The following is a 22,068-nucleotide window of genomic DNA, read 5'->3' as shown; positions in this document are numbered from 1 at the left end:
GCGACTGGGCTTGTATACTCTGGAATTTTGGATGAGAGGGGATCTTATTGAAACATATAAGATCATTAAGGGATTGGACACGCTAGAGGCAGGAAACATGTTCCCGATGTTGTGGGAGTCCCGAACCAGGGGCCACAGTTTGAGAATAAGGGGTAGGCCATTTAAGAACGGAGATGAGGAAGAACCTTTTCACTCAGAGAGTTGTGAAGCTGTGGAATTCTCTGCCTCAGAAGGCAGTGGAGGCCAATTCTCTGGATGCTTTCAAGAGAGAGTTAGATAGAGCTCTTAAAGATAGTGGAGTCAGGGGATATGGGGAGAAAGCAGGAACGGGGTACTGATTGAGAATGATCAGCCATGATCACAGTGAATGGCGGTGCTGGCTCGAAGGGCCGAATGGTCTACTCCTACACCTATTGTCTATTGACTATTGTCTTTTGAAATGTCCAATACGAGAGAGCATAACTCTAAGGTGAGAGTGAGAACATTTAATGGAGATGTGTGGGGCAAGATTTTTACACAGAGATTGGTGGAGGCCTGGAATGCATTACCAGTGGAGGCAGATACGATAGTGGTGTTTAAGAGGCTTTTAGATAGGGACATGGAAATACGAGGAATAGAGAGAAATGGATCATGTACAGGCAGATGAGATCAGTTTCACACGGCATCATGTTCAACTCAAACATTGTGGGTGAAGGGCCCTTTCCTGTACTGTTCTATCCTTGTTCTAAGGGAGGTTGGCCTTGCTAGGATTTTATTCCTTGGAGCGCAGGACAATGAGAGGGATCTAAGAGAGGTGTACAAGACCATGAACTGAATAGATTGGGCAGATGCTTTGGGTCTTTTACCCATAGTAGAGGAATCAGGGGAAGAACCAGGGGGCAAAGGTTTAAGGTAACAGGGGCATAAAGTAATAGGAACCTGAGGGGTAATTTTTTCACACAGAGGGTGGTGGGTGTATTGAACGTGCTGCCGGAGGAAGTAGTTGAGGCAGGTACTCTAACAACATTTAAAAGATATTTGGACTTGTACACGGGATATGGGTCAAACACAGGCAGGTGGAACTAATGTAGATGGGGCATTTTGGTCGACATGTGCAAATTGGACTAAAGTGCCTGTTTCTATGCTGTATGCCTTAATAAATTGCATTCACATGGTGGACTTCTGGAGCTAGATGTTTTGAGAAGAACCAGTAGTCATCATCAGCATTACATACACAAGATCGAATCTCTCATTTCGTGTCAGCTCCTGCAAGCAATTAAAGGGATTGCATGAAATCCCAACTGTAGCTAAAATTGTCGTGCACAAAAGACTAATTGTTCTAGAATATGTAAGCATGACATCACTGTGTAGTATATTTGATCATGTGCATATCATTCTGTGCATGTACGTCGCCTGAGAAGAATCTAAAATAAGTCAGAGCGCTTTATATTGTCCTGCTCCTTATTCCATGTCTTTTTTCACTAGCCTGGCAACCTACATATCCTGTGACATGACATCAACCATGAGGATGGAGTGAAACAGATGTGAAGCTGGCCAATGTACTCAAGTCATTGACTACATGGTGTGATTGTGATACTCTGGTAGTCAGGTATGGAAATTCAACTCATTACAGTAACTTCAACGTGCAGGCTTGGTGCGTCGGATCCTCAGTGCAGTATTGCAGACAGTGGGGGTGGATTATTTTGTATAATTAAATATCCTTAAATCTAATGGTGCAAAATATCATATTTCCGAAATTGCTGATGATACTTAAAACAGGTGGGAGTGTGTGTAGGTGGAGGATGCAAAGAGGCTTCAGAGTAATATTGTTGCTGACAAGTTGGGTGAGTCGGCAAGAACATGGCCGATGGAATGTAAGGTGGAAAAATGTAAACTTGCACAGAACAGAAAAGCAGAGTGTTTGTAAATGTCATGTTGGCCCTTGTCACAAGAGGATTTGAGTACAGGAGTAAACGTGTCCAGTGATATTAAGTAGGCTCTTAGTCAAACTACTCTTGTTTGTTTTTTTATAGTTTGGGTTTCCTTACCTCAAAAAGGATATTTTGTCCTTGAGGGAATGTAGAAAAGTTACGAAAGATTTGTTTCAGGGATGGTGGGTTTGTCAAATAAAGAAAGATTGAGCAGATTGGACCTGTGTCTCTAGAGTTTGGAGAAATAAGTGGCAATTTCATTGAACATTACAAAATTCTCACAGTGGTTGGCAAGGAAGATGTATCTCCTGGTGGAGGAATCCAGAACCAACTTCTCAGAGTTAAGCCATTGAAAACTAAAATAAGGCAAATTTTCTTCACTCAGAGAATGAAAATGCTTGAAATTCTCTATGTAATAAAATGGAACTAGAGATGCTGGTTTATATCAAAGATAGACACAAAATGCTGGAGTAACTCAGCGGGTCAGGAAGCATCGCTGGAGAAAGCGGATAGGTGACGTTTTGGGTCAGGACTTTTCTTCAGATTGATTGTAGTGAGGTGAGGGCAGTGGGGTGGGGAGGTGAACCTGGTAGCAAGAAAAGACCAGGACAAATCTGGGCCGGCAGCAGATGACTTCAGACAGGGTGCTTCCCTGGTAGGCCATTTGTTGGCTAGGGATGGTGTAGTGCACACGGAGTTGTCCGTCCAAGAACGAGGCAGCAGACCAAGTTTATCCGACACCACTTTACTTGCACCATTTACTCTCTCTTCACTCACTCTTTTATCTGCTGCCCGCGCCACTACCCATACCTCCCCGGGGCACCTCGTGACCTCTGACGAGCCGAAGGTTATGTGGCTCACCACCAGGGGCCGCTACATAACCCCCCCCTCCCTGAACCAGAGGAGCAAAAACGGACGGGCAGCTGAACGAGGCGGCCGGACCTGGTACGCACGTCCCCCCACAAAAGGTGCCTGCCCTGTAAGGACAAATTAGGTTAGACCCGAGATGGCGGGTGCCACCGACGGTGAGGCTGGGCCTCCCGTACTAGCTCGCTCAGGTCCAATTGGGCTGGTTTCAAGCGAGCCACCAATACCGTCTTCTGCTGACCACCCATGTCCAATACAAAAGTCGTGGGCCCATGTCGCTGCACCCGAAAAGGACCTTCATACGGGCAATGCAAGGGCGACCTATGTGCATCGCGCCGAAGGAAAACATACGAGCTGTTGGCGAGAGCCGGAGGCACATATGGTGGAGTGACCCCATGCCGAGACGTTGGGACAGGGCGCCGATCCTCTCCCGCAGACGGACCAACATGAAGGACGGTGACTCCTGGGGGCCGCCCGTGGTTGGAATAAATTCCCCGGGCACGGTGAGGGGAAAGCTGTAAACCAATTCCGCCGATGAAGATTGCAAGTCTTCCTTAGGGGCGGTGTGGATCCCCAACAGGACCCACAGCAACTCGTTCATCCAGCTGGGACTGGTGAGGCGAGCCTTTAAAGCCGCCTTAAGACGGCGGTGGAAACGTTCCACCAACCTATTGGACTGGGGGTGGTAAGCCGTCGAGTGCTGGAGCTGAGTCCCCAACAGGCCAGCCATTGCGGACCGCAGTTCTGACATGAACTGGGCACCCCAGTCGGACGAGATGTTCAGTGGTACCTCGAAACGGGCAATCCAATAGGCCACCAGGGCACGTGCACAGGACAAGGCCGAGGTGTCAATGAGTGGGATGGCCTCTGGCCACCGCGTGAAGCGGTCCACCACCGTAACTAGATGTAAGATGCCACGGGACGGAGGCAGCGGTCCCACCATATCCACGTGAATATGGTCGAAACGCCGGCGAGGCACTGCAAAGTCTTGAACTGGCGCCCGGATGTGCCGCTGAACCTTTGATGTTTGACATGCAATGCACGTCCGGGCCCAATGACCGACCTGCTTCCGCGACCCGTGCCACACGGATTTGGCAGCAACCGACGCCACCGTCACCCGAATAGATGGGTGGGCCAAACCGTGAATGGCGTCGAAAACCCGATGGGGCCAGGCCACCGGAACAACAGGCCGCGGCTGCCCTGTGGAGGTGTCACACAGGACAGTGATACCGGCGGGACCCAAAGGAACGTCCTCGAGCACCAGACCCGTGATGGCAGTTCGGTATGCCTTCATCTCCTCGTCCGCCAGCTGCGCTGCCGCCAAAGCCGAATATAATCAATTCCCGGGGCCATGTGGAGAGCGGCTACCACCACCGGGCGGGACAAGGCGTCCGTGACCAGGTTACTTTTCCGGCGATATGGCGGATGTCTGCGGTAAACTCCGAGATTGCCGTGAGTTGGCGCTGCTTCCGAGCAGACCAGGGATCCACAACCTTACCGAAAGCGAAAGTAAGGGGCTTATGGTCGGTAAAGGCAATGATGTCTTGGCCCTCCAAGAAATACCGAAAATGCCTAACCGCCAGGTGTAAGGCGAGCAGCTCTCAGTCGAATGTGCTGTACTTACACTCTGCCGGGCTAGGCTGGCGGCTGAAAAAGGCAAGAGGCCACCACGGTAAATGTCCAGGAAAAGTGGCAAACGCCAAAAATCAGGGTAATGTTGCGGACGCCATACCACCGTATGGGGCTGCCATTAGTGGTGGTCAATGAGGGCCCCCACTTGCCTGCACACGTGTCCATCCCGGATGGGGGCACAACGCTGACTTCGGCCCCTGTATCCACTAGAAATCTTTAGCCTGACCGCTGGTCCCAGGCTTATAGGCGGTGAACCTTGCCGACCGCCGCGCCAACCACGTAATAATAACGGGTCTCGTCAGTCATGACCCCGCGAAGATAAAACTGCGCCTCGCTCGGCCTGTTGAAACCATACCCGCGGCTGGGCGGTCCAGGAAGTAGGCGGTTTCAGGGCGACTGCGTCGAGTTGGGCCTGGTCGGTGGCGATGGCGGGTTGGTCGCTGGCAGCGTGCGTTCTGATCCCCCAAAATGTCTATTTTGGACGTCGGCTGGTCACCAGATGTAGCGGACACGGAGCTGTCCGTCCAAGAACGAGGCAGCAGACCAAGTTTATCCAACACCACTTTATTTCACTGCACCATTTACTCTCTCCACTCACTCTTTTATCTGCCGCCCGCGCCACTACCCATACCCCCCCAGGGCACCTCGTGACCTCTGACGAGCCGAAGGTTATGTACCTCGTGTGGCTCAGCACCAGGGGCTGCTACAATGGTGTGATTGCAAGAGGAATGTGTCGTTGCAAGCTGTGGAAATAGTTACCGGACTATTAATGGAGATGGGGAGCAAGGGTGGAGGGAGAGCAAGGGGAGGGGGGACGGGAGTGTTTGTGGAAGATACCAAAAATTCAACATTTATACCACTGTGTTGTGAACTACCCGAGCTGTTCTACTCAGCTGGGCCTCACTCTGACAATGGTGGAATGGCAGGTGGGCTCAAAGGTCAAAATGACTCACCCAAGATCCAACATTTTATATTCTTCTCTTTTTAAGATGGCACTGAAAATGAATGCAGCTGTACGGGAAACTTAAAGTCATAGAGACACAACAGCGTGGAAATGGGCCCTTCGGCCCAACTTGCCCCCACCAACTAAAGTGCAGCATCTACACTCATCCCACCTGCCTGAGTTTGGCCCATATTCCCCCAAATCTGGCCGATCCATGTATCTGTTGTAAGGGGTTTCTGCGTCGAGCTTTCGCCCGACCTAAGGTCCCCGTGCCTTGCTCTGATCCCTTGACCAGGCCGTGCACACTGGTTCCCCGTGAGTGGTTCGACCCACTCACCCCTTACGGTTCTAGACACTGGGCTTAGATGCAGGAGCTCTTATAGTGCAGAAAAAATTCAACCAGACCAGATTTTAAAACCAGGGTTTAAATGAAAAAGGCTTTTATTCAGCACTTGGGACTATTGTCCATGAATACTTATACAGTTCTATAATACATGTCTATGAAACACATACCGAATCACACGAATTCTTATAACTATGAATCATAAAACACACACAGTTCTATAAGACATATACACGAATACCTTTTACTTATGAATTCTTAAACACAGTTCTGCAAGACACATACACGACTGTAAGATGGGGAACGCACAACGCATCGCAACATTGAACACATATTTTAGTACACACCCAACGTTTATTCACAACCACCCTCCCCTCTACACTAAACTATGTCCAGGATATGTAGGATTTGGAATGCATGCTCACCATGGGGCTATTACTGGGGTTACTGGCTGTTCGTTTGGCAGTATTTCTCCTCGAGTTGCGTGCCTGTTCCTCTCTCTTGCATCCGTTTTTCTTGCCTGTCTTTTCTTCCTCCTGCATTCGTTTTCTTGCCTGCTTGCGTTTCTTGCAGGTTTTCTTCTAGCTTCAGCTTCTTCCTCCAGTATTTCTTCTTGAGTCCAGTTGACTTCGAACCCGGTTTTCTCTGCGCTTCTTGCCTCCTGTCCGTCTTAACTTTTTCACCCAAAGTAGTGGCCAGTTATACTGTTTCTGACCCATCCTATCTCCCGCCAGATCTTGGAATCTCTTTGTTCAAAAGATATGTATGAGGTTTTTCTTCTGATCTGCCTTATGTTCGGGGATACCGGGGATGGCCAGACGGTGTAAATTGGGATTTCATTGTGAGGTGATGGGTGTTAACTGGTTTCCCATCACCTACCAGGTAGTTTTCTATGGGCTATTGCGCCCCCTCACTGAGATGAACTGTTTAGGTCGGCTTGGGGCATTGTGATTATGCTGATGTCAGCGCCCCAGTGTCTGGACTCCGACCTGGTTTCGTGGGTTTCTGCATGGCCAATACCCATCCTTTGTTCTGGCCATGGCTTTGCAGAAAACCTAGAGACTGGGATGTAAGGTTTTTACCTTTTGTGGCTGGTCACGAGGTCCTGCAGCCATTTTAGGACCCACAGATTGTGACATCCTTTGTTAATCTGACCGCAGCCTTTCTCCGCTATCAGCCCCAGTCTCTTGTTTAAACTGTCCAAACTGCAGCTCTTTGGTATTGCGTTGCTTTTCAAATGAGGGAAAACTTCTCAAATCTTACAGTCCCTCCTGTTGATTTCCATAACCCCAGCTTATCGAATCAATTAAATAATGTGGTTGAGCAATGTTTTCCCGATTCTCCATATCCAGACCCCTGAGGTTTTAACTAAACTAGTGTTTCATTGCGAACGTACAGTCCCCATCTTAGGCTGATCTTTACTGCCCGTGTCCCGGGCAAAACTATATTACAAGTATGTACATTTTCATATCGGACATATACACCTACACCTTGTCCCAGGCCGATGCCTCCGCCATCCTCCTACTGGTGTCAGCTGCAATGTAGGACATGAAAACAATACAACAGTAAAACGATACATTTTTTTACATTCCTTCACAAATTCGAATACAAAAACCTAGTTTATACAAATTTTAAAAGGGGACAATATAAAACACAGTCTACTCGGTGCGGAGGGGGGGCACGTCCTCCTAGCAGCTTGCGGCTGGGTCCTGCTCGCCCACCCGCACGTAACGGTCTCTCCATTCCCCTTGATGTACTCGGTTATTGAGGTGCTGCCCTCTTTTACATTTTTCCCTTAGTGGTTTTTGGGCACTCACCCTCCTGTGCTACTGCCAGTGGAACTGTGGGAGGTGTTGTGCGTGGCCGTGTGATGAGTTCAGTGGCGTTTACCGGGATCGGGGAAAGGGGGACCCCACAAGCCCGCGAGCTAACATCCCACCTCATCCCCTTGCCGTCATCCTGCCACTGTCTCTGAAAAAAAATATGCTGTTGCCCGTGGGACAACGATACCTTGAACCCCACATACACATATAAATCCCCTCATCCGGTTCCCACTATTTGTCCCAACACACACTCAACTGTTCTTTAGTCCCAGAAATAGTTCTGTGAGTGTTGTTGTTAAGTCTCTCCCACTCAACAGTGGAGTTGGCCATTGTCCTGCTCGTTTTCCTCAGCCACCACCGCCTGCTCGCGGGGACCTTCCCCGTGCATACCAGGCAGATCCTTTTGCCAACGGTGGCGCTGATCTTTTGGGCGATGATCTTGATTCTCGGGCACAATAATGAAGAGTCCCGATAAGCAAAACCTGGGGCGCTGGAATACTCTGAAGAGTTCGATCCCAGCCACCGGCCTTCATGGAAGTAAACTGCGGTCTCCTCCGCTTCTCTCCTTCCAGTCCCATCGGTCGCGATGGGAGCCGTGTCCCCGGAGCAGCCGTAGATGATGATGTCCTTGGTGTGGCCCCGATAGGTCCACCCACATCCGATCGCCGTGGCAAAGATCCACCATACGAGTGCCTCCTTCCACTCCAGAAAACAGATAAAGAAGAATGGTATAGCCAGCCTCTTGGGGAGCGCTTGGCTTTGTTAAACGCCTCTGCGGGCGGGTCTCTTGACCCCCAGCCTGCACCCCACACCCACACATCCTGGACGCATCAACTTTATTTAAACGCTAACTATCCCCACAAAACTTATCTAAAATACTTAAACTTATCTAAAATACCTATCCTTATCTATATTACCTAAAATATCCATATCTATAATAGCTTATCCTTATCTAAATTTACCTAAAATATAATACAGCGCCGCCTTCCCAGGGCGGCTCAGCTAATCCCTGTCAGGGCTGCAGCGGGTCGTCTCCTGCGGCTGCACCACGCTGTCTCCCACCTTTGATCCTCCGCAGCCTGTCGCTGCCTGGCGGGGGCTAGGTCCCCTCTGGGACGTAAGCTCCCTCCTCCCTACTTGGCTCCCGTACCTCGGGGCGTGATTGACCTCTGGCCAAAACTTCCTAAGTTGGGGTTTCCTGCTGGACCTACGGAGGATCACCTTAGGCACTGCCCCCTGGACAGCCTGGCTGAGGACCGGTTCCTGCCGTGCCGCAGCTCGGGTACCCCCCGCAGCTGCCGACCCTGGCCCCGTCTCATCCAGCTCTGCCCCCTTGGTGCTGGGTATACCCGCGGCATCCGGCCTCACCCTGCCTGTACCTACAGGTGGTGAGCCTTCGCTCGCTACCCCCGCCTTCCTGGTGCTTGAGTCGGGGACATTACTGTCGTCCCCCTCCGACTCCTCTTCCTCTGTAATGGGATCCAGCCCCTGGTCGAGCTGATCAGGCTCTTCCTCACCTGAATCCCACCCAAAACGGGAGACCCTTCATTCCTGGAGAATGTCCTCCCCCCTCACGCAGGCAACCTTGCCTGTCTGCGTGACCTGCCTCATCCTTGGCTGTGAACGCGCGCCAGCCTGTTCCTTCCCTGTGAACCCCGCCAGTGCGAAAGGGACCCCCGTGGACAGGGGAGAGTCAAAGGGTTCCTCTGTGTGGACCACGGTGCATGAAGCCCCCGTGTCCAACAGATAACTGCCCCTTTGCCTCTCCACTACCATCTCCACAAGCGGTCTCTTCCACGCATCGTAGCGGAGAGGACACAGATAGGCAGGCTGCGTGGGCTGATGTCATTGGGGAATGTCCAGTGCCCCCCTCGCACCCGGGGAGCCGGTAGCGACTGCCACCTTCCCCTGTGCGGCCATGAGGGACTGCATCACCTCGATCATCGTTTCGATGATCTCGGGCTTAACTGGGACCTCGGTGCGCTGGGTGGTGCCAACCCTATCTTCCTTGGTGTGGGCCCTGCAATCCTTCTGCCAGTGCCCCACCTTACCGCACCTGAAACACTTGGACTGTGTGGTAGGGTTACCCTCCTGTCGCCACTCCTTTTGGGCCAGTGCAGTAGCCTCCGCTACGTACACCTTCCCTGTTACGAGTCGGGTAGACGTACTCCGGGTGTTTCTATACCCTACCGTGAGATGGTCCAAAACCGCCTCCTCCGTGCTATTTGTGGGATCAAACCAGGCTTTCGCCTGTTCCCTGACGGCTGCCAGGCTGTTTGACACCAAGCAACGGAGCCACTGGGCTCTCCCATTCCCGACCAGGTCATCCCGCGCGGGGACGTGCGGGCAACTGCTCTGGTATACTGTCCACAGTCGCGCCGCAAAAACCCTTGGGGGTTCTCCCTCCATCTGGAGGGTCTTCCCTAATCGGGCAAATGGACCCTCATCGCCTACCCCCAAGACTTCCAGGACCTCGTCCCGCAGGAGATCGTAGGTCCTGGTCCCTCTTTTACTCTCGTCTGAGAGGCATTGGAGGATCGAGCTGTCCAGGGAGAACAGCAACATTTTTGCCCGTTCTCCCTCGTCGCAACCGTTGATTGCGGCGGTTTGCTCGATCTCCCTGAAATGTATTGAGGGGTCCCCTGATCCGGACAATTTTGTTACATGCCCAATCATAGCTCTTAAATGCTGGGAGTTGTGGGGCACCACGATCTCGCTCTGAATGGGTCCTGTGTCCCCATTCTCCATGGGGGGTCCCCGTCTGGTTTCCAGGACCGGGCACATGGGTGCCGGTGCCGAGTATTCTACCGGGAGCTCCTCTCTCTCTCTTTCCCCTACACTACCCCTTTCCCAGGATGCCTCGTAGCTAGGGGGATCGCGGAGTTTGGGGGCTGAAGCTACCATGGTCTTTCTAGGGATCGGAACCGGGACCTTCGCACCCGCTAGTGACTGGCCCGCTGGGGGGTTCATTAAACAAACCAGCCCGCTTGCTTTATTTAAAGCACTCCGCAGACCCTCTATCTCCTGCAGGCAGGCCCCGTGGTCGGCCCCTTCCGACCTGTCCTCCAAAACCATTTTATAGGCTGCCCTAACTCCCCTAAGTTTCTCTTCCTGGGTCTCCAGCTAGTGGCTCAGGGAAACGCACTGCTCCCTGAGCTTGCCCTCACTGAGCATAGCCTCAGTGATCTGACACTCCATCAGCTCTACCCTGGCTTCGTGGCGGTTGGTCACGACCCGGCGTTCTTTGTTTAAAGAGTCCAGAGCCTCAATCAACTGGTTCCCACCCGCAGCCTTCTCCTCTACCTCCTCCTGAAAGTCCCTGATCTGGGCTGCCTGTGCCACAACCACGCGGTCCAAAAGCTGGACCTGCTTTTTATAGCAGGTCAGCCAGACCGCCTTCTCTACAGATTTCTTATGGGCTGTACTGGCCGTCCACCGTATCGCTGCATCCAGTGGGCGCTTGTCATCTAATAACGCACACATCCATTGTTTGGTGATATTCACCTTACTAAACACATAGTCCGCAATGCGCTCATCCATTATGTCCCTAGTTTTAAAATCCTTTTCTGGTTCACTATCATCCTGCTGCCAGTGTCCCTTCGTGGTCGCCATTATCTGTAAGGGGTTTCTGCGCCGAGCTTTCACCCGACCTAAGGTCCCCGTGCCTTGCTCTGATCCCTTGACCAGGCCGTGCACACTGGTTCCCCGTGAGTGGTTCGACCCACTCACCCCTTACGGTTCTAGACACTGGGCTTAGATGCAGGAGCTCTTATAGTGCAGAAAAATTCAACCAGACCAGATTTTAAAACCAGGGTTTAAATGAAAAAGGCTTTTATTCAGCACTTGGGACTATTGTCCATGAATACTTATACAGTTCTATAATACATGTCTATGAAACACATACCGAATCACACGAATACTTATAACTATGAATCATAAAACACACACAGTTCTATAAGACATATACACGAATACCTTTTACTTATGAATTCTTAAACACAGTTCTGCAAGACACATACACGACTGTAAGATGGGGAACGCACAACGCATCGCAACCTTGAACACATATTTTAGTACACACCCAACGTTTATTCACAACCACCCTCCCCTCTACACTAAACTATGTCCAGGATATGTAGGATTTGGAATGCATGCTCACCATGGGGCTATTACTGGGGTTACTGGCTGTTCGTTTGGCAGTATTTCTCCTCGAGTTGCGTGCCTGTTCCTCTCTCTTGCATCCGTTTTTCTTGCCTGTCTTTTCTTCCTCCTGCATTCGTTTTCTTGCCTGCTTGCGTTTCTTGCAGGTTTTCTTCTAGCTTCAGCTTCTTCCTCCAGTATTTCTTCTTGAGTCCAGTTGACTTCGAACCCGGTTTTCTCTGCGCTTCTTGCCTCCTGTCCGTCTTAACTTTTTCACCCAAAGTAGTGGCCAGTTATACTGTTTCTGACCCGTCCTATCTCCCGCCAGATCTTGGAATCTCTTTGTTCAAAAGATATGTATGAGGTTTTTCTTCTGATCTGCCTTATGTTCGGGGATACCGGGGATGGCCAGACGGTGTAAATTGGGATTTCATTGTGAGGTGATGGGTGTTAACTGGTTTCCCATCACCTACCAGGTAGTTTTCTATGAGCTATTGCGCCCCCTCACTGAGATGAACTGTTTAGGTCGGCTTGGGGTATTGTGATTATGCTGATGTCAGCGCCCCAGTGTCTGGACTCCGACCTGGTTTCGTGGGTTTCTGCATGGCCAATACCCATCCTTTGTTCTGGCCATGGCTTTGCAGAAAACCTAGAGACTGGGATGTAAGGTTTTTACCTTTTGTGGCTGGTCACGAGGTCCTGCAGCCATTTTAGGACCCACAGATTGTGACATCCTTTGTTAATCTGACCGCAGCCTTTCTCCGCTATCAGCCCCAGTCTCTTGTTTAAACTGTCCAAACTGCAGCTCTTTGGTATTGCGTTGCTTTTCAAATGAGGGAAAACTTCTCAAATCTTACACTGTCTAAATGTTTCTTAGATGTCCCCGCCTCAACTACCTCCTCCGGCAGCTCGATCCATACACCCACCACCCTTTGTGTGAAAAAGTTACCCCTAATGTTCCTATTTAATCTTTCCCCCCTCACTTGAAACTGATGTCCTCTAGTTCTCGATTCTGCTACTTTGGGCAAGAGGCTGTGTACTCGATCTACTCGTGTAGTAGATCTGTGTACGCGATCTGTGTACGCGATCTGTGTACGCGATCTGTGTACGCGATCTGTGTACGCGATCTACTCCTCTTATGATTTTGTACATCTCTATTAGATCACCCCTCATCCTCCTGCGCTCCAAGGAATAGAGTCCTATCCTGCTCAACCTCTCTTGCTCTTGCTCAGAACCTCCTGATCCGGGCAACATCCTTGTAAATCTTTTATGCACTATTTTCAGCTTGAGAACAGCTTTCCTATAATATTGTTCCCAGAAATGAACACAATACTCTAAATATGGCCTCACCAACATCTGATACAACTGCAACATGACCCCCCCCCCTCAACTTCTATGATCAAGAACCCTTTAGTTCTTTTACAGAATAGATGGGAGGCAGAAAACTGCTAAGGAGCAAGCAACACCATTTGCGATTATATAGTTGTTTTGAAAGATCTTTGTCAACATGAAGTTTGTGCCTTCTGGAACTGAGTATCACAGCAGAGGTGCGTGTGCTGCTTCACAGGCAGCCAATGTCGAAAATAATTATTAAATGTACATGTTTTTACCTTCAAACTTGCAAGTTAAATTGCCATGTAAGTGATGATGAAGATGTTCAACTGGTTCCTGATCTGTGCACAAAGTCAGTGGACAAATGGCTATTACAAGTGAATCATGTGAGTAGGTTTGACATGAGAGGTTAGAAGTCAAGTCAAGTCAAGTCAATTTTATTTGTATAGCACATTTAAAAACAACCAACGTTGACCAAAGTGCTGTACATCAGTTCAGGTACTAAGAAACGAACATACAATGGCACACAAACATAACAACACATACATAAACAGTTCACAGCACCCCCTCTGAGGGCCTCAAATCCTAGGGAGTAGAAATAGGTTTTGAGCCTGGACTTCAAGGAGTCGATGGAGGGGGCAGTTCTGATGGGGAAGGGGATGCTGTTCCACAGTCTAGGAGCTGCAACCGCAAAAGCGCGGTCACCCCTGGGCTTGTAGCCCCAAGTCGGCCGACCTGAGGGCCCTGGAGATAGAGTGGTGGGTTAGAAGATTTTGGATATGGGGGGGGGGGGTGGGCAAGCCCGTTTAGGGCTTTATACGTGAATAGGAGGAGCTTGAAGTTGATTCTGTACCGTACAGGGAGCCAGTGGAGAGAGGCCAGAATTGGGGTGATGTGGTCCCTTTTACGGGTACCCGTCAGGAGTCTCGCTGCGGCGTTTTGGACCAGTTGCAGGCGGGACAGGGATGATTGGCTGATCCCAGTGTATAGGGAGTTGCAGTAGTCTAGGCGGGAGGAAATGAATGTGTGGATGATTTTTTCAATGTCGTCAAATTGGAGGAATGGTTTGGTTTTAGCTATGGTACGAAGCTGGAAGAAGCTGGCTTTTACCACAGCATTGACTTGCTTGTCAAATTTTAATGCAGAGTCAAATATCACGCCAAGGTTTTTGACATGCGGTTTGACTAGGGAGGATAGGCTTCCAAGGCTGCCTGTTATCGTTTTGATGGAGTCGGGGGGGCCGAATAGGATGACCTCAGACTTGCTCTCGTTTAGTTGAAGGAAGTTCTGTGCCATCCAACATTTTATGTCCTCAAGGCAGTGCATGGGGTTGATTAAATCTGACCGGTTGTTGGGTTTCAGGGGGAGATAAAGCTGTGTGTCATCCGCATAGCAGTGGAAAGAAATGCCGTGCCTTTGAATGATTTGGCCGAGGGGGAGCATGTACAGAGAGAAGAGAATGGGGCCTAGGATGGAGCCTTGTGGAACCCCACAGGAGAGGCTAGCTGGAGAAGAGGAATAATTGCCTATGTTGATGGAGAAACTCCTATTTTTGAGGTAGGAAACGAACCAGCTCAGGGCAGTGCCATCAATGCCAACCGTGTACCAGAGACGGTCAATAAGGATGGTGTGGTCCACTGTTTCGAACACTGCGCTGAGGTCGAGAAGGAGCAAGATTACACAGTCGCCGGTGTTGATGGTGAGAAGCAGGTCGTTGTGTACCTTCAACAAGGCAGACTCTGTGCTGTGGTGGGCTCTGAAACCTGACTGGAAAATTTCCAGGATGGTATTTTGGTGCAGGTAAGGCACTAATTGATTTAGAATGACCTTTTCAAGGACTTTTGACAGGAATGGCAGTTTCGAAATGGGTCTGTAGTTGCTAGGCAAGGTGGGGTCTAGGTTAGGTTTTTTCAGTAGGGGCTGGACCACCGCGTGCTTGAAACAGGTTGGAACAGTGCCAGTGGCCAGAGAACTGTTGATAATAGAGAGGATGCTGGGACCGGCTATTGCAATGACATCCTTCAGAAGGGCAGTGGGGCAGGATCAAGGGGGCAGGTTGCAGGTTTCATAGCGGAGACAAGCTTTGCAAGGGAGGATAGTGACGGGTTGGAAACAGTCCAATTTAGATGAACAGACTAGTGAGACAGCTAGGTCACAGGTGGGAGGGGAAATATACATTCTAATGTTCTCAACTTTGCTCGTGAAAAATGTAGAGAATTCTTCGCACTTAGCAGGGGACCCAACTAAGCTGGTACTGGGGGCGGGACATATGACAGAGGTAATTGTGCTAAATAGGACCTTGGAATTATGAAAGTTTTGGGAAATAAGGTCGGAAAAGTATTGTGGTCCCGCAGTCTTTACTGCTTCCTGGTATTTGAGAAGATTGTTTCTCAGAATTTTGAAGGAAATTTGAAGCTTATCACATTTCCACCTCTGTTCTGATTTTCTGCACTCCCTTCTTAGGGCTCTGGTGGTGTCATTGAGCCAAGGCCGACCTTTGGGCTTAGGCTTTTTCATTTTAAGAGGAGCGATAGAATCCAGGATGGAAGTGCAAGTGATATTAAATAAAGAGGTGAGATCCTCAGTCCTAAGATGGGGGGGAGAGGCCTCAATAGTGCAGATGTTGGGGGCAGCTGTGAGAGCCTCGGAGAACTTACTGGCAGTCAATGAGTTTATGTAGCGGGAGTAACGAACAGGGAGATGAGATTTGGCAGGAGAGAAAGGCAGAGATGTATCAAAAATAATAGCGCTGTGATCCGACAGACAAGCTTCAATAATTTCAATATTGTAGATTGGGAAACCGGACGATAACACTAGGTCGAATGTATGGCCTAGCTTGTGAGTGGGTCCAGTGGTAAGTAGAGTCAGATTGAAGGACTCAACCAGGTGCATAAATTCATTCACAAGAGGCTTAGTAGGACAACAAACCCGGTCAAATTTGGGCAAAATGTTAGAGATAAGATCAGCAAATTGGGTGATGAAGTCCTTATGCATTTTTGGTGGGCGATACACAAGAACAATTAAGAGGGGATAGGCTAGGCCTACTTTAATTAGTTGCACCTTGAAACTGGAGAAATGATCAGCGTTCAGGAGGCGGCAGTTAAACACAGTGACTAGGCCCCCACCGTGTCCAGAGAGCCTAGGCGAGCTGAAGAAATTACAGTCATCAGGACAGATTTCCACAAGTGGAGCAAGCTCACCAGGGTTAAGCCAGGTTTCCGTGACAAGTAAGAAGTCCAATCTACGGGTGGTGAAGAAATCGTTGAGGATGAAGGTCTTGTTCGGTAAGGATCTTGCGTTCATCAGGGCCACTTTAGCAGGGAAAGCAGGTAAGCTTCGGTCTGGTAGCGGCTCCCACGCCAACGGGCAGAGGTTCAGGGAGACCACGCCGCTGTGCTTCACAGATGGCCTGGCTGGGAGCCCGCGGGCCGGCTGTCCGGGGACCGGGATTATCGGTAGGAGAGAGGCATACCTGAGCTCGAGGGAGCACTGGTGGATGGAGCGGTAAGGCCGACCAGGTCTGACTTCGCAGCGCTGGGCGAGGTAGGCCGAGGCGCCCGCGCGTTTACTTTCGTATGCATACCTACTGGGGGTTGAGCGAGGAGCAATCGCTGGGAGAAGCTTTGACCTGGAATGAAGAAGTCGACGACGGAGGCTCGGATGTTCAGGAGTGTTTGGCGTTCGTAGGCCAAGGTGGCTTGCAGAACACACGGATGACTAGGTGAGCAACGACGGGCAGCCAGACACAACGGCGCGGCCATCAGGGCATTTTGCTATTGATGTAGTGGAGATCTTCCCTGGCAAGCCTACCACCTCAGTGCAATGTAATGCTTCAAATGCAAAAAAAAAGCAACTTTGCCTGGGTTTGTCTGGCTGGAGTCAGGAGGGCAAGCTGGAGTAGTATCAACCAAGTAGCTGCTGAATGTAAGAATAATACTGGTAACACAAAGCCACAGGGAGAGCCCACTACAATACTGAAGTTGAGGAGCAATGTGAGAACAAAGCTTGAAACTAAATGGTCTGCTGTTGGTGTCAATGGTGGTAAATGTAGCGATACTAAAATTAGGCTGATAGGTAGTGATCATTCTATTGATATGGCCATCGTTACAGTTCCCAATGACCAATGGGCACAGTTATGAGCCCTGATCAGGAAAGTGCAATCACACATGGAATTTGTAGAATAAGAAAATAACTGCAGATGCTGGTACAAATCAAAGGTATTTATTCACAAAATGCTGGAGTAACTCAGCAGGTCAGGCAGCATCTCGGGACAGAAGGAATGGGCGACGTTTCGGGTCGAGACCCTTCTTCAGACTGATGTCAGGGGGGCGGGACAAAGGAAGGATATAGGTGGAGACAGGAAGATAGAGGGAGATCTGGGAAGGAGGAGGGGAAGAGAGGGACAGAGGAACTATCTAAAGTTGGAGAAGTCGATGTTCATACCACTGGGCTGCAAGCTGCCCAGGCGAAATATGAGGTGCTGTTCCTCCAATTTTCGGTGGGCCTCACTATGGCACTGGAGGAGGCCCATGACAGAAAGGTCAGACTGGGAATGGGAGGGGGAGTTGAAGTGCTCGGCCATCGGGAGATCAGATTGGTTAACACAGACCGAGTGCAGGTGTTGAGCGAAGCGATCGGCGAGCCTGCGCTTGGTTTCGCCGATGTAAATAAGTTGACATCTGGAACAGCGGATGCAATAGATGAGGTTGGAGGAGGTGCAGGTGAACCTCTGTCTCACCTGGAAAGACTGTTTGGGTCCATGGATGGAGTTGAGGGGGGAGGTAAAGGGACAGGTATTGCATCTCGTGCAGTTGCAGGGGAAAGTGCCCGGGGATGGGATGGTTTGGGTAGGAAGGGACAAGTGGACCAGGGAGTTACGGAGGGAACGGTCTCTGCGGAATGCAGAAAGGGGAGGGGATGGGAAGATATGGCCTGTGGTGGGGTCCTGTTGTAGGTGACATCCATGGTATAGATGGGGGAGTGGGGGCCTGGGAACCGGAAGTTATCGAGGAGATGGAGATCGTGTGAGGTGTCTTGGACGTAGGTGGGGAGGGATTTAACCAGGGGGGATAGGATGGAGTCGAGGTAGGTGGAAATAAGTTCGGTGGGACATGAGCAGGCAGAGACAATGGTTCTGCCGGGACAGTTCAGTTTATGGATTTTAGGTAGGAGGTAGAATGCGGGGCTGGGGAACTATAAGTTTGGAGGCATTGGAGGGTAGATCGCCGGAAATGGTGATGGTGCTGATGATAAAGGTCTGGTGGGATCATGGTCCAGGGATAAGTAGATGTATTCAGGGAAGACACTAAAAGCCTTGGGTCAGAAAGTGAAGTCACCAGTTAAGGTGGAGACTGTACAAACCCCTTAGGGATTTGAGTATAGGAGCAGGGAGGTTCTGCTGCAGTTGTACAGGGCCTTGGTGAGACCGCACCTGGAGTATTGTGTACAGTTTTGGTCTCCTAATCTGAGGAAAGACATTCTAGCCTTAAAGGGAGTACAGAGAAGGTTCACCAGATTGATCCCTGGGATGGCAGGGCTTTCATATGAAGAAAGACTGGATAGACTGGGCTTATACTCGCTGGAATTTAGAAGACTGAGGGGGGATCTTATTGAAACATATAAAATTCTTAAGGGGTTGGAGAGGCTAGATGCGGGAAGATTGTTCCCGATGTTGGGGAAGTCCAGAACCAGGGGTCACAGCTTAAGGATAAGGGAAGTCTTTTAGGACCGAGATGAGAAAAAATTTCTTCACACAGAGATTAGTGAGTCTGTGGAATTCTCTGCCACAGAAGGTAGTTGAGGCCAGTTCATTGGCTATATTTAAGAGGGAGTTCGATGTGGTCCTTGTGGCTAAAGGGATCAGGGGGTATGGAGAGAAGGCAGGCACAGGTTACTGAGCTGGATGATCAGCCATGATCATATTGAATGGCGGTGCAGGCTCGAAGGGCCGAATGGCCTACTCCTGCACCTATTTTCTGTGTTTCTATGTTTCTATTGATTAATGACGTTGTGGAATGGAAGAACGTGGAACATAAAACTACATGAACGGGCCAAACACGATGCCGTTAAACTAATATCATCGGCCTGTAGATGATCCATATCCCCTCTATTCCTACACTTCTATTTGCCTATCTAAATGTCTCTAAAATGCCACTTTCGTATCTGCCTCAATCGCCACCCCTGGTGGCAATGCCTCCACCATCTATCTATATACTAAAACTCTTGTTTGTTTGTTTGTTCCTGAACTACAGCCAAATGGTAAACGATGACGCGACAGGGGGAGGGTAGGGGGGGAATGGGGAGGGGGAGGGCGGTTGAGAGGGTGCCGCACCAATGCAGGGAGAGGTTTGGGCCCAACGGGTCCACTTGGTCTAGTACTGTAAAAAGCTTGCTCTGCACAACTCCATTAAACTCCCACCTATAGCTACACTCTCTAGTGTGGGATAGTTCCACTCTGGGAAAAAGGCTCTGACTGTCTATCCAATCTATGCCTCTCATAATTATATATACTTATACATATGGTGGAAATATTTATGTTCATAAATCATAGGAGTAGAATTAGGCCATTTGACCCATCGAGTCAATTCCACCATTCATTCCAGGTTGAACTATTGTTCCACTCAATCCCATTCTCCTGTCTTCTCCCTGCAACCTTTCACACCCTTACTCATAAAGAATCTTGATTATGTTGCAAAGCCATCTGAGTGAGCTTCTAAAAAATATGGAGATACGTTCAATTAATTGTACAATGACTTGAAGAGGCACAAGGCTGATGTACACATTGAGCTAAACATTAGTTTTAGTTTGATGACAATCCATGGAGAACTGGTGTTAACTAACTTAACACCAGTTTTAGTTTTAGTTTGAGTTTTAGACATGCAGAAACAGTGCGGAAACAGGCCCTTTGGCCCACTATGTCCGCACTGTCCAGCGATCCCTGCTCATTAACAATACCTTACACACATGAGGGATAATTGTTTTTTACATTTTATACCAAGCCAATTAACCTACAAACCTATACATCTTTGCAGTGTGGGAGGAAACTGAAGAACTTGGAGAAAACCCACGCAGGGAACGTACAAACACCGAACTGACAAGCACCCGTAGTCGGAATCAAACCCGGGTCTCTGGCGCTGTGAGGTAGTAGCTGTACAGCTACGCCACCGTGCCACCCGGTGATTCAGTCTTTTGCAGACTTACATTGGTATCACATGTGATAAAGGGTCAGGTTGGAGAAAAGATAAACAAAATGACACAGTATATTGTTTAAAAATGCACAGAGGGATTGGACAATGCCCACAGCTATGGCATTTAAAGCAAAGATAAATGTATTTTCAGGGATAAATTGAATCATCGAGGCAAAATAATATCCTTTGCCCACATTAGAGGACCCTTCTGCTAAATTGGCAAGGGTCAAGGTTTTATGGATGATTACATGTGGAAGATTAAATGGGGAATAAGAAAGCTGCCGTATAATTTAATTATTAAAAAAACCACATTTAATTATATACCAAGTTGCCTTTGGCACAAATCCCTCACTCAAATTCTGTTAGACTGGCTTGAACTTTATGTTGAACTTTGTTAATGCAGCCAAAATGGTGTTTGAATTGCTAATGCTACAGGCATGTCCAGCCTGGTGAAGTCAGGCATGAGCGTAATATTAAGCACCAGATGAGTAAACACCACTCTGTGCACAAAGAAATGTCCATTTGGGCTTGACGATGAATGGGAACAGATTGAATTAGGTCAAAGACTCTGTCTCCCCAATTTACGTTCATCACTGGAAAGGGATCCTAGCAGGAATGACGGTGGAACAGCAATGGCAGGGATTTCTGGGCATAATCTGGAAGACGCAGGATCATTTCATTCCAAAGCGAAATAAATATTCTAAGGGGAGTAGGAGGCAACCGTGGCTGACAAGGGAAGTTAGGGATGGAATAAAACTAAACGAAAAGATGTATATCACAGCAAAGAGTACGGGAAGCCAGAAGATGGGGAAACTTTCAAAGGACAACAGAAGGTAACAAAACGGGCAATATGGGCTGAAAAGATGAAGTACGAGGGGAAGCTGGCCAAGAATATAAAGAAGGACAGTAAAAGCTTCTTTAGATATGTTAAGAGAAAAAGAGTAGCAAAGTCAAATGTGGGTCTCTTGAAGGAAGACACGGGTGAAATTATTATGGGTTACAAGGAAATGGCAGAAGAGTTGAACAGGTACTTCGGATCTGTCTTCACTAATTAAGACACAAACAATCTCCCAGATGTACTGGAGGGCAGAGGATCTAGAGGGATAGAGGAACTGAAAGAAATTTGCATTAGGCTAGATATAGTAATAGGTAGACTAATGGGACTGAAGGATGATAAATCCCCAGGGCCTGATGGTCTGCATCCCAGAGTACTTAGGGAGGTGGCTCCAGAAATAGTGGACGCATTGGTGATCATTTTCCAATGTCCAATAGATTCAGGATCAGTTCCTGTGCATTGGAGGATAGCTAATGTTATCCACTTTTCAAGAAAGGAGCGAGAGAGAAAACAGGGAATTACAGACCAGTTAGCCTGACATCAGTGGTGGGGAAGAGGCTGGAGTCAATTATTAAAGAGGTAATAACGGTGCATTTGGATAGCAGCAAAAGGATGTCCAAGTCAGCATGGATTTATGAAAGGGAAATCATGCTTGATTAATCTTCTGGAGTTTTCTGAGGGTGTGACAAGTAAAATGAATGAAGGGGAACCAGTGGATGTAGTGTATCTAGACTTTCAGAAAGCCTTTGATAAGGTCCCACACGGGAGATTGGTGAGCAAAATTAGAGCACATGGTATTGGGGGTAGGGTGTTGACATGGATAGAGAATTGGATGGCAGACAGGAAGCAAAGAGTAGGAGTAAACGGGTCCTTTTCAGAATGGCAGGCAGTGGCGAGTGAAGTGCCACAAGGCTCGGTGTTGGGGCCACAACTGTTTATCATATATATTAATGATTTGGGCAAAGGAATTAGAAGTAACACTAGCAAGTTTGCGGATGACACAAAGCTAGATGGCAGTGTGAACTGCGAAGAGGATGTTAGGAGGTTGCAGGGTGA

At 49.1% G+C, this 22,068-nt stretch overlaps 1 protein-coding gene across 5 annotated transcripts in view; it reads left to right on the top strand.

Moving 5' to 3' along the window:
• Nucleotides 1-22,068, top strand: part of LOC144606735 (angiopoietin-2-like) — a 270,755-nt gene that overhangs the window by 34,716 nt on the left and 213,971 nt on the right. For 4 of the 5 annotated variants that reach the window (XM_078423068.1, XM_078423071.1, XM_078423067.1 and 1 more), the window contains exon 2: nt 1,465-1,588. The gene's annotated coding sequence lies outside the window, so the exon portion shown is untranslated. Of the gene's footprint in view, nt 1-1,464; nt 1,589-22,068 lie in introns of those variants that run through there. The other variant, XM_078423069.1, reaches the window with a different exon arrangement.

Source organism: Rhinoraja longicauda, chromosome 27, assembly GCF_053455715.1.
Source record: "Rhinoraja longicauda isolate Sanriku21f chromosome 27, sRhiLon1.1, whole genome shotgun sequence".
NCBI classification, from domain to species: Eukaryota; Metazoa; Chordata; class Chondrichthyes; order Rajiformes; family Arhynchobatidae; genus Rhinoraja; species Rhinoraja longicauda.
Note: the sequence above shows the minus strand (reverse complement) of the source record. Positions and strands in the feature narration are given on the sequence as shown.